The sequence below is a fragment of the Cicer arietinum genome, chromosome 5 (assembly GCF_000331145.2).
Source record: "Cicer arietinum cultivar CDC Frontier isolate Library 1 chromosome 5, Cicar.CDCFrontier_v2.0, whole genome shotgun sequence".
NCBI lineage: Eukaryota > Viridiplantae > Streptophyta > Magnoliopsida > Fabales > Fabaceae > Cicer > Cicer arietinum.
In genome coordinates this window covers 72,989,823-73,003,125 of record NC_021164.2, presented here as the reverse complement: position 1 = coordinate 73,003,125, position 13,303 = coordinate 72,989,823, and positions in this window count along the sequence as shown.

Sequence of the window (13,303 nt, the reverse complement as noted above, 5' to 3'; positions counted from 1 at the left end):
TTAAAAGTGAGACATTATATATATATATATATATATATATATATATATATATATATATATATATTTATTATTATTTATATTGATTCGGTCAATAATGACGTTGTTTTATATATATTTTTTTATAATTACTTGAACTTAATTTAAAAAAATATAATTATCTATTATTTTTTTTAATAATTTTTAAAATAATTGTTATTTTTGATTATTTTTAATTAAAATAAACATAAAATAAAATAAGATGGTTAAAAATATTTTTTACTTTTTAAAAAATTATTGTAATTCTATATATATCTTTTAAAAAATAAATAGAAGTATCCGACAGATTACAATAATTTTTTAAAAATAATTATATTTAAAATAATTATAATAAAAAAAAAGAGATCAAAGATATATTTTTTATAAAATTATTGTATACCTCTATTTATTTTCTATACAATGAATGAAATTACTTTAAATTAAATTCTTATAGGATTACAAAATATTAGTAAACTAGGAGTTAGTTTCTCTAAAATTAAAGACAATGAGGAGCGAATGGGTGGTAATGATATAATAAAAAAATATCACATTGAAAAATTATTTAAAAGCATGTGTACATTGAATTGATTATTTAAAAGCATGTGTACATTGAATTGATTGAAGGATAGTTTCATCAAAATAAATGTGCACCATTAAACATTTCAAAAGGAACTTTTTGTTTGACATCTTCTCTTGTTGTCAAAACGACCAATAAATACAGAAATAATATAAATTTGTATCTATTTGGATGACTTTATTTCACACAAAGGTAAGGAAACGGAGACCAGAATAACATTTCCACAAGAAACATGTTAATCACTATTAAAAAATGACAAACGAATAGATGGTAATAAAATTAATTTAAAGCAAAAAGACAAAAATTGATCAATTAATTTCGAATCCAAAAGCGGTGAACAAAACCACACCTGCTGTGCTGGGCCTAAACACAACACATACAACAGTAATCAACAGTTTAAATTTCACCTGTAAAAAAAAGAAACTGTTCCATTTTTCTCATTTAAACTAATAAATTAGTAATTTGTCAAAAAATCCTAGCAGTAACTAGTAGTAAAAACTTAAGGTGAGAAAAAGGAAATGCAAATTCAAATTTTTCCCGAATGAAGTACCATTGATAAAAGGTAAAATTGAACTAATAACTGAAAAATTAAAAGTTAAATTCGTCATAAAAAATTGTGCATCTCCCTTTTAAAATATTTTGCATTATCTTGTTTAAAGTGTTCCAAAAGATTTTACTGCTAGTTTGGACTAGAACATGGAAGTGATTTGTATTATGCGACAAACATTCTTTCCTCTTACTAATAAATTAATCACCTATATTTATTCGAGTTTTGTGTTATTTTGAAATTTTGTAACCTCTTTTTTTAGTTTTTTTTTTTTACAAATTATAATGTTAAATTTATTTGGGGGTTAGTCAATGATATAGTTAACTATTTAATAAAGACGACAATATTTATGGTTAGTTTCTTAAAATTTATATTCCGTCACTTTGTATTTTGTAATTGAATTTGAATAAATATAATACATTGATTTATCACTCTATTAAAAAAACATAGCCGTGAACATTGAATATTATGATACTAATCATTGATTTTGATTTTTTTTTTTTGAGATAATACATATTTTTTAACCAATAATGTTAAAAATTAATATTATTAATATTGTTAGTATTTCTTTAGGTGGAGATACAACTCATAATATCCTTATCATTTTAGTCTTTAATTTTCTCACCTCGGACACCAAATTAATTTTATATACCCTGAGAACTTATCTTTTAGAAAAACACTATCAAATGTTATTATCACATTTATTTAGACATTAAAAATAGAAATATAATCTTGAATTGAAAAGTAATAGATTCAACTCCTTGCAATTTTAATTTTTTTTCATATAAAATATCACTTTTACTTTTTTTTTTTAATTTATTAACAAGTGAATTAATTAAGGGCAGTTGTTATCATATGAGTCTACCTTTTTATTTTATTTTTTTTTTTACGTATGTTTTACTACTTTAGAAGAGTCTCAAAAGTCAAACTATGAAATAAACTTAAGAATTCAAATTTAGTATTATTTTTAATTTCTTTTATTTTTAGTTGATATGTTTTTAATTAATATATATGTTTATAATGTTTAAATTTACTATTTTATAATTTTATTATGGTTTCATTTTTGTAAGAAAAAAAACACAAACAGAGGGAGAAAAAGTTGTACCTAACACTATCAATCAAGCTGACTCTACAAACAAGGTCCATGAATGTTAACCAATTCATATGATGTGGAGGTGTAGAGTTTATTACCGTGCACCCCTCACTTGTACCTTCCACTCTTCATTCTCATGAAAAATATCAAAGTGCCCATAATATTATTAGTAAAAGCCCTCCAAAAAAATTCTCTTATCTTTTTTTTTTTACTTATTTTCTTTGAAAGTTTGAATTGTCCGAATCACAAATTTGCAAACATTCGAACTTTTAAAACCTTCAAAATCCAAAAGATTTCGAAACTTTGAAAATTTTGAAACATTAATTTTCCAAATCTTCGAAAATTTTCATAAACATGAAACTTTTGAAATGTAGAAACATTCGAAACTTTCTAACAATCTGAAAGTTTCGAAATGTAAAATTCAGAAACATGAAATTTTTCAGTTTCAAAATTTTGGTATTTATGGACAGTTCCAAAATTGTTTTGGAAGTTTGGTCTTCAATGAAACTTCCAAAACAAACTTCAAAAGTTATGGAACAATGCGAAAATTCCGAAATGCATTTTGTTAGTAATAAATTTCATACCTAATTTTAAAAATAGTAATAAATTTAATTAATAATAATATTATAAATTTATTTTAAAAATAAAATTTTAATTATAACAGATAATGGGTATTTTATTAAATAAATTGAAACTTTCAAAAGTTTCAAAATATTTGAAATTTTCAAAAGTTATGTGTTTCAAAAACTTGAAAGTTTCGATAATTACGTTTCAGAAGTTTCAAATTCATCAAAACTTTCAAAAGTTTTGATGATTTCTGGAAAATCACACTTTAAAACTTTCAAATTTATCCAAAGTTTTGAAATTGGTTAAATTTTTTGGAAAATTAAATTTCGAAAGTTTCAAATTTAACAAAACTTTTGAAAATATAAAAAAAGAACTCACTTTTTATTATTTAGAAAGTTTGTAATTTTCGAATATTTAGGGAGATTTTGTAATTTTTGAAAGTGGAGGTGAGAAATAGAGTGATAATTTTTTTTTTTATAATTTTATACAAAATAAAAAAAAAAGATAAAATGGACTTTAGAGAAAAATAGAAGGTGAGAGGTACAATTAAATATTTTCAACTAGAAATTTTATTTTTAAAAATTTCGGTATTGAAATATAACTACGGAAAAATTTGAAATTTGAAATTTTTGGTAAAATAAAATTAACTACTAAAAATTTCAATTTACAAATTTCTGCTAGAATAAAAGTAACTGCCGAAAATTTTAAGGCACAAATTTTTTATAAAATAAAATAACTACCGGAAATTTCAAGGTATAAAATTTTCGGTAGTATAGATAATGTATCAGAAATTTTGTTGGGAAAATTTTCAATAGATAATTCATACTATTCGAAATTTCACGCCTTGAAATTTAAAATACATCAATTATACTACCAAAAATTGTAAAAATACAATTTCCTAATTTGTATCCTGGATTTTTGGAGAAAATAATTTAACTACTGTAAATTTTTAGTAAGGAGGTAAGATTTTAGAGTAATTTTTTTTTTACTTTTAATTGAATGAAAATGAAATTGACAAAATTAGATTTTTTACATTTTGGGGGTATAGATTCAATTGTGTAGGTTCAAAATCCAATTTTCAAGCTCTTGTCACATAGGGGTTCCGGAAAATTAGATTTTGTACCCCTATAGTTAGACTTATATCATCTCAAAATGTAAAAAAATCCAATTTTGTCCATTTCATTTTCATTTAATCAAAGATAAAAAAAAAAAATAATATTCTAAAATCTTACCCATAACCAATTTTTCCGGTAATTAAATTGTTTGCCCTAAAAATCTCGTATATAGATTAATACTACAAGAAATTTCAAGGCACAATTTGCGGTAGTATAAATTGTCTACTAGAAATTTCGCCAACAAAATTTTCGATATTTACTTTTATTCTACCGAAAATTTGTGGCTTAAAATTTCTACTAGTAACTTTTATTATACCAAAAATTTCAAAATTTGTACGTTTTTTTTTGTTGATATTTTTTAAATAGGAATGGTTAAACACCATTATGTATATTGACTGAAACATTCACAACTGTTCAAATTTTTTAGTCATGAAAAGTTGTTAATGTATCGACTTCACAACGAATGAGTTACTCTTTACTCTTTTTAGTCATGAACATTGTCGAGAATGTTCTAAAGTATTTTTTGCTCCTCTATTCCTCATTAAAAAAAATGAAAGAAAAAATGTTGTATTGGAAATTTCAAGAACGAAATTTCTGATAGTTATTTTTTAATACAAAAAATTTTAAAAATTCAATTGAGAAAAACTATCGATTTTTCAAATTTTCAGATGAGACTAATTCCCGGTATTGAAAAATAACTACCGAAAATTTCGTTTTTGAAATTTCTAGTAATAGAATTTTAGAGAAAAAAATGCTAAATTACATTCGTGGTCCCTTAACTTAATTTCTATTAACATTTTAATTATTTATCTTTTTTGTCCCGAGTTGGTCTTTTATTTTAATTTTAAGTGACAATTTGATATTTTATGTTTTAAAATATCAACAATGTTATCTTTTTTTTTTTTTACAAAAATTCAAAAAAATCATCAAAATTTTAAACCAAAACCCATAAAATTAATAATCATCTTCAATATAATGCAAATTTCATCAAATCCATAACTCAAATATTCAAATAAACTCATATTTTCATCTCCAACAACATCAAATAAAGAATGAAAGCATGAGTTTATTTCAAGATTTAAGTTATGAATTTGATTAAATTTGCATTTTATTGAAGATGATAATGAATTTTATGAGTTTTGTTTAAAAAAAGGCTAATATTATTGACATTTTAAAACATAAAATATCAAATTGCCACTTAAAATTAAAATAAAGGACCAACTCGAAAGAAAAAAAATAAAGGACTAAAACGTTGTTACTTGAAATTAAGTTAAGGGACCACAAATGTAATTTAGCCGAAAAAAAATTATTTGTTTTGAATTTATTTCAGTTTTTACTATATACCTAAGAATATTTAAGTAAGTTAAGAGATAAATTTTTTTAAATGAGAGAATATAAATTCAATTGTGAGAGCACAAAATCGAATTTTTTTGGTTCCATGGTGTTACCAAACGTGCAAACACGTTAAAATATGAAGGCCCAGGTGTTCGAGTTGGATCTAATAAGGCCGAGCCCTACGGCACAACACCAGTATGATTAATGGTTTTGTCATCAACTTTCCACACCCCCAATATTACTTTAAAAGTACACATAAAAAAAAAAGAAAGTTTGTTTCAAAATATATTTTTAAACAAAACATATTGTTTAAAAGTAAATTTTTTATGTTTTTTTGAAAAAATATTTAATGATTTTATTTGAGTAAATACTTCACTTCATTCTTGACTCTTCTTAAATTCTAAAATAGTGTTTAACATTGCCAATGTTAATGAAGGTATTCTTTTATTTAGAGATGGATTTTGGTGTGAAGGTATGTGGTGGACACTGAGTTGTTGTAACTTATGAAGCCATGTGAGCACACTGCCCGGTGGGTTTTGGGAGTGGCAAATTTGAATAGGAAGAGAAGGAAAAAAGGAACAGTCAAAGTATTGGGATTTGGGAATAATATCAAAGTCTTATTATACCTTGTGTGAATATATGAAATATATTTACAACTAAGATGATTGAATATTGAAACAGAAACAGAAACAGAAACAGACACTTTCAATTGTTGAAAGAAGTGGTATGGGAGTTAGTAGTTGTGGGGTATATAAACCCCTTAGTGTGTCAGAAAATTTTATAAGAATAAGGCACACCCACCACAATCATGCTCACTTATCCCCCTTCCTGCCCCAAAAACGTTTATATGTATCATTGAGTTTTTGGGGTTATTTCATCATACCACTTTCCACAATTCTTTACTTTTTTTTTTAATAATTTTTTCATTGATATGTTTGCTTTTTTGGTTGTAAAGATTGGGGACGTTACCTTTTACTTGTCATGAATTTGGCTTTTTGGTGTATAAAACAGTTGCAATTCAGTAGTGCCGTATTGAGAAAGTGCTACAAAACATTCAATTAAAAAAAATTAAAATGATCAACTACTCTACTGCATAAATGATGTGTGTATAAAAATAGGTTTGTGTTTGAACCAAAAATCTAGAAAGTGGTACAAATTAAAGTCATTAAAATACTGCAGTGCTTTTTGGCAATCAATAATCTCAAGATATAAACATAATCCTCTTTTCTTGCTGAAATTGTACAACAAATTTCATTGACCACACCACAATAGGAGTAAGTTAATGTAGATGCAATTTCTGCGGCAATGTGACAGATTTATACGCGTGGCGCAGCTTTACTCAGTGTTGAGTAATTCTAAGTTGCTCTGTTTGTTAAATTTGGGTTTCTCATCAACTTTTTCTGCACCATTGAATTTCTGCTCCAAATCCAACCATGATTCTGTAAAATAATTTAACTATTGCATGCACGCATGATCAAAGAGAATAACTCATAAAAGAAAATGATAAAAGAGTAGAATAATTCTTTCATTAGTGTAATAAATAAATTACAAATCACATGAGTCATGAGTAGCATGTTTTCCGAAATCAGAATATCTGTTTTACATCTGCAGCATCACTTTCGATTATTTTCCTTTTTTAATTTTTTTTTTGTATAAATTATATGTGTAGTCATGCTGTATGTCTCATCAAATCAACTACAAAAATGTTTGGATTCGTATAAAGAGAGTAAACAGTGATTCTGAATCACTAACATAAATTTAAAACATGTTTTATTAGGATTGATTTCGCTTTTAATTTCTTTTTAATTAACTTGAAAATAAGATTTATAACTTTCATCTTTATATATTATTTTTTACATTTAAATTTAGAGGCAAAGACGGTGATTTACAATGAATTCATAGGTGATATAGCGCATTAATGTTTAAAATCTACTCGAAGTTATAACAAATTATTGATCATATTTTATGGAATATTCTAACTAAAATTAATTTTTGACACAATAAAATAAAAACCAACCATGGTTATATATCCGGATGATTAGCGCCGTGCATGTAGCCTTAAAATCTCTTGCTCTCTGTAAATTTCCACTTATATTTCTACCACAAAGTACAAGCCTATCATTGCTATAGAGTCACCAATAGCAATAAATATGAATACAAGTATTATAGTAATATGAATGAATTAAGGGCATCCACAAGGTTGGATACAAGAGTCCCATATATATGTCCTTTTCCTTAGAGTATTCCCCCCTTTTGAAACCGTACGTAAATCTTCTCATGGTCACTTTCGACACTGCCATGTCATCATTCACCTCTCAGATCATCCGACATAGTGTGAAAGTGTTATGGTCTGATTGAGATTAGATGATTCAAATCTCAAAAATCATATTCAAACTAGAGATATAATTTGACTACGAGAGGAATTATTAGAGATGCAAATTTTTAAGTAATGGAGGGTGTAGAAAATTGAATCGGGCAGATAACTTATTTTTTTAATGTTCAATTTTTTCAAAAGTTTAGTATGAACTAAGAAAATGGGATTTGGGCATTCAAATGGTATTAAACTCCAAGTTTCGAAATGTTTGATTTGTTTGTATTTGGTTAATTTGAACAACACGAAATAGAAGTATTTTTTTAAGGAAAAGTAAGACTTTATTCGTGAGAGTAGTTGAAAGCAAAACAAGTTGGTTTTGAGAATTACTCTATTGGTCAATAGTTCCTTCACCCGTTGAAGTGTTTAGGTGGTGTAGACTACCGAGTGAAGCAACTTAGCCTCTTATGTTCACATAAAAGGGGATTATGCAGTCACATGTGTTGTTATTTTTTTATGTATTAATATGCTTTTTCAGTACTAGTTTCGTATTGTTTTATTTTGGACTAACACAATTAGATTAATTTTTTTTTTTGTCTCATACTTAGATGTCAAAATATTAGAATGTGTTGGTATTATTAGTCTCAAATATGTGATAAATATTATTGAATTTTATTGGAATTATTGCTATTAATAAGCACTTCTAATAATAGGTTATGTTACGCGGAAAGTTTTATTTATTTATTTATTATTTAACAAACGATATTCATTTTTTCAGACTCACAACATTTGTGTTAATAACATAAAATAATAATTTATTTATAAATTTGATAGAATTAAAATGACGCTAAAGTCATTAATTAAATTTATTTGATTCGGATCAAAATTAATTTGACGATCTGAACACTAAAATGAGATAGGAAAAACAAACAACGTTGCACTTAGTTGATAGAATAACGAAAAAAAAAATACATTTAAAACATTATTAATGTAAAAATTATTTATATAGATAAAATGATATATAAAAAAAACGATGTAGAAGTGATTTTAGACTAAGTAATGGTCTGTACAATGATGATGAAGAAAAAAGAGAGCAGAAAGAAGTGAATGCGGCCATTAGGTTTTCATCAAGTTGAGACATTTATCTCTTTCCATTGTATAGTGTAGTTGTCCCAATCGAATTATGCATCACACAATCAACAATGCATATAGATAATTTATCTCCTCTTTCACACCTAAATTGAAGGTTTGATCATGAATTTATTATCATATGTATGTTTAGGCAATTCCAAACATATAAAATTTGTATATAAAATTATTGTACGTTGATGATACATTTTAAGAATAGAAATTGTAATAATGATTGAGTTCGTCAAATTTTTTCGGTTAATATTATACGAGATGATAAATTAGAGTATTACATTATTATTACCAAATTATTTTTATAATGAATAATTACCAAGTTCACATTAACAACCAATAATTTTTCCACATATATGTATGTGACTCCATTTTGCATATATTTTGTTTGCAGATATTATTTAGAACAAAGAAAAGAGGTACGTTAGATATTGCAGATATACTTTATTGTCTTTAATGCAGAAAAAGCTTATCACATAAACATCAATCGGGTACCAAATTCCATACTAGCTATAGCTGTTTGAAAATAAATTGAAATAATAAAAAAAGTATAGTTTGAATTTATCGTTTTCTTTGCATTGCTTCCGGGCTGGGAACAAAATGCATGTGGTGTTCATAACTTCGATTTTTCTATCCTTTGGCGTTTATATCCCAATGCAAGAACTGGGAAAGAGACGGGGAAGGATAGCAACATAACATAGCAGAGCACAGTACATTCGCGCAGAGAGGTTGAGTTGAGTTATATAATTAACTTTTGTACTCTCTTCATTCATTTTACCATATTCTAAAGGTACATTCTTATTATTAAATTTATTCATAATTTTATTGTTTTATTAATTTAATATTGAAAATATAGAGTTAATTTATGTTTTTAATGTAATATCTATTATATATTTTGTAGAAAAATATGTATTACAATTAAAGATATAGTTAAATAAGTTTTCCGTTCTCATAAAAATTTGAGATTTTGTTTTCAATTAATGTAAAAAAAAATTATATATTTTGGTCCATACAAAATTATTATGTAAATAATTCTAGTTTATATTGGACCGTAGTGTATTTTTAAATAACTGTTTTTCATGCGTATTTATAATATTACAAAGTTCCTCCAAAAAAATAAAATCAAAAGTTGTTTTTTATGTTCATATATATTTTAAATTTTTTTATCTTGAACACATGATTTTAAAAAATATATATTTAATCATTTCAAGTTAAAAAATATATATTTATAGGGATAAACTTTTAATAATATTATAAATATGTTTGTAAAAAATCATTCAAAAATTTAAGAGTTGAAGTATATTTAGTTTTAACAAGTACTAAAATAATTTGTAGAAACTAAAACATGTGATTTTTTTTTACATTGACTAAAAACGAAATTTCAAAATTTTAAGGAGATTAAAAATTTATTTAATCCTTAAAATAAATCAATAAAAAATAATGAATGCAATACAAAAATTAAAATGAATCTTATTAAAAGATACAAGTAACAATATGAAGAGGATCTTATGCTTATTGCTTAGGGACGGATATATTAGTTAAGTGATCCCAAAGTACCACTCACATGGACAATTTTGTTTGCCCAAGTTCGGTATTAAATTAGTCAGTGTCTCAAATTAGTGCATTTTTTTTTAATTTTATTTTATATATATTTAAAATTAACTATAAATAAAATAAAAAGAATACTTATTTTATCATATTATTCTTTTTAATTATTGATGTGTTTTTTATTATCTTAAATGCAAAGTAAAATTAATATTTTATAAGTAGTGTATATAATAATAATTGAATAGTATGATTAAAAAAAATTAAAATTAAACTAAAATTAACATTCATTTTAAAATATTTTTTTTATTAAAGTAATATTTATTATGATACAAATGTAGTATTTAAATTATGAGAAAATATTCTTTTTTTTATTGCTAAAAGAGAATATTTACTTTAATCTTTAAAAAAAACTGAAATTCGGTTTGATTCTTGAAAAGAAAATATAAAAGCAATTTTTAATTAAAAAGAGTTAATGTGGGTATTTATCTAAACCAGTAAACCACATAGGAAAAGGGACAATTAGGTCTTTAAAATTATCTCTGATCTATTTATAAAGAAAAATAAATAAAACAAATGTTCTCATTAATTATTTTAATAATTTTTACAGATATAATTTTATTTAAAACTGTGAAAATTGAAATATTAAGTAATGATATCAAAAGTTCTTTTATATATAAGACAAAATAATTAATATTTTAAAAAAGATAATTTAACCATTAGCAATAATTAAAAAGAAATAAATTATTTTCTATAAAAGAAGTATCACTAAATAATTTATTATTTTACAAATTATTTGTTTCTGTTTTCTTTTGTTTTAGAGTTCAAACAACTACTATCTACATCAACCTATCATAGTAATTACCATGGACTAAATAACAAATATTTTAGTTTCAGTGGTAACATCTTTTAAAATATCTTACAGAGAGAAATTAATATTGCAAATAGAGAGAAATTAATTAATAGCATATCTATATCTTTGTTTTTTTTATCATATAAAATATGATAACTTTAATTTCATCGCAATTAATTCATATAAGATTTTAATTTGAATTAAAATAAAACATTTAATATAATAATATCGATATTTGTTAATTAAACTAAATTTAAAGACTGCTATGTTTGTCTCTATTATTATATGAGCATGTCGAAGTGATTATATTCTATCTAGCTATCTTATTGTAAGACACAAGTGGATACATATACATAGTGTGAACTGTTCACTTTATTTTTAATAAAATAATTGTAAAAAAAAAAAACTTGTATTTTTTTAATAAAAAACACAATATATTTGTGTCATTAAACACATTGAATACTTCATTAATTATTAAAATGCAGGTTATTAATCATTTTGTAAAAATATATGTAATTAATAACTAAAATACATGACATTAACCACTTAAAATACTTATTTAATCATTAAATTAAGTAAATCGCAGAACTCTACAGTCATTAATGTTTTGCATTTTAATGATTGATAAAATAATGTTAAATAAATAAATAATAATTTTATATTTTAATAATCAATGAGATATATATTAAATAAAAAATTAATAATTTTATATTTTAGTCATTAATAGTATAAACTTGTATATGTATTAAAAAACTGTTTTAATAATAAATTAAGAATTAAAAAAATATTATTCACTATATAAATACAATAAATACAAATATATCAAAATGTATTTGTTCAAATAACATTTTTTTTCTATTCTTAGACATGCGATTACAGTGAAGCTAGTCAAGCAAACACTGTGTAGCTTTTATACTTGGGAGGCATAACGAGAGTGTTTTCTGACGTGGAAAGAAACACGCAATATATACATGTATTGTTGTTTGTGTGTACATGAAAATATGTATAAGTGTAGGTGTGTGTCCAATGATTTAATATTTGTTATCCTTATTCATCGAAAAAGTTGATAGCAGTTCATAACTCAGTGTCGGTTTTGATTTGGTTTTCATTACGGTCGAGATCTCACATCTCCCGCTCAAAGGAAGTTGTAGTACTTGAAAAGTTATCTTTCTAGATCTATTTCGGAAAATATCGGTTGCCTTTTAATGTGTTATTCATTGTTTTACGTACAAAACTTGCCAAATTACATACATACTATACTAGTACTTAAGATTGGATAATAACTCTCTATAATAATAATAATAATAATAATTTCCAAAATAAAATTATTATTATTACAAGTATGCTTAGGCGACTAAATCTCCGTCTATTTGTTTTTTTTTGCTTTCAATAAAAACTATAGTACTTACAAATTTATATATATATATATATATATATATATATATTTATATGAGAAATGTCAAAATTTTAAAAAAATATACTTATAAATTTATAAAAGTATAGACGTTTTAAAAAAGTATTTATTTAATTAAATAGAAATTGATAAAATTCAGAAAAAAAATAGTTTAAATAAAAGAGAAAGTTGAGAGGATAAAGTTAGTTTAAAATTTGGATTTTTCTTTTTATATAAGTATATAATTTTGAATTGCTTTACGATAATCATACGTCTGACACTTAGATGTTTGACTTTAAAATTTGTAACTTTTATGTAAATTATGTTTATTAGTTAATTTTTTTTTAAAAATGATATATACTTAATTTCGTTTCCTGTAAAAAGAAATTTAATTTCTTCAAAATTTTACTTTAATAAACTAGTTTATTGACAATTATTAGTCCACAATTTTTTTCTTTCTTCGATGATATTAATAGAAGTTAAATTTGCAATTTGTCAAATTGAATATAGTCTTTTTATCACTAGACCAAATTATTATAATTAAAATAAAATAAAAATTTTAACTATATATAAATTTACCAGATATAAATGTGTGTTTTGAAAGAGAGGGAGCCCTCCCACATATTTTTTGAGAAAATAATTTGTACATAGGAAAGAATGGTTATAGTATTTGACTGGTCAGGGACAGGGGATGAGGTTGTGAAGTGTGTTTGTTTGTAGTATGTGATGGATCATGTTGAAGTGGACCCTCCAAGATGCATCACTATTAAATCCCCGACCCGCTTCTAAAATTTGTGGGACCCAATGTATCG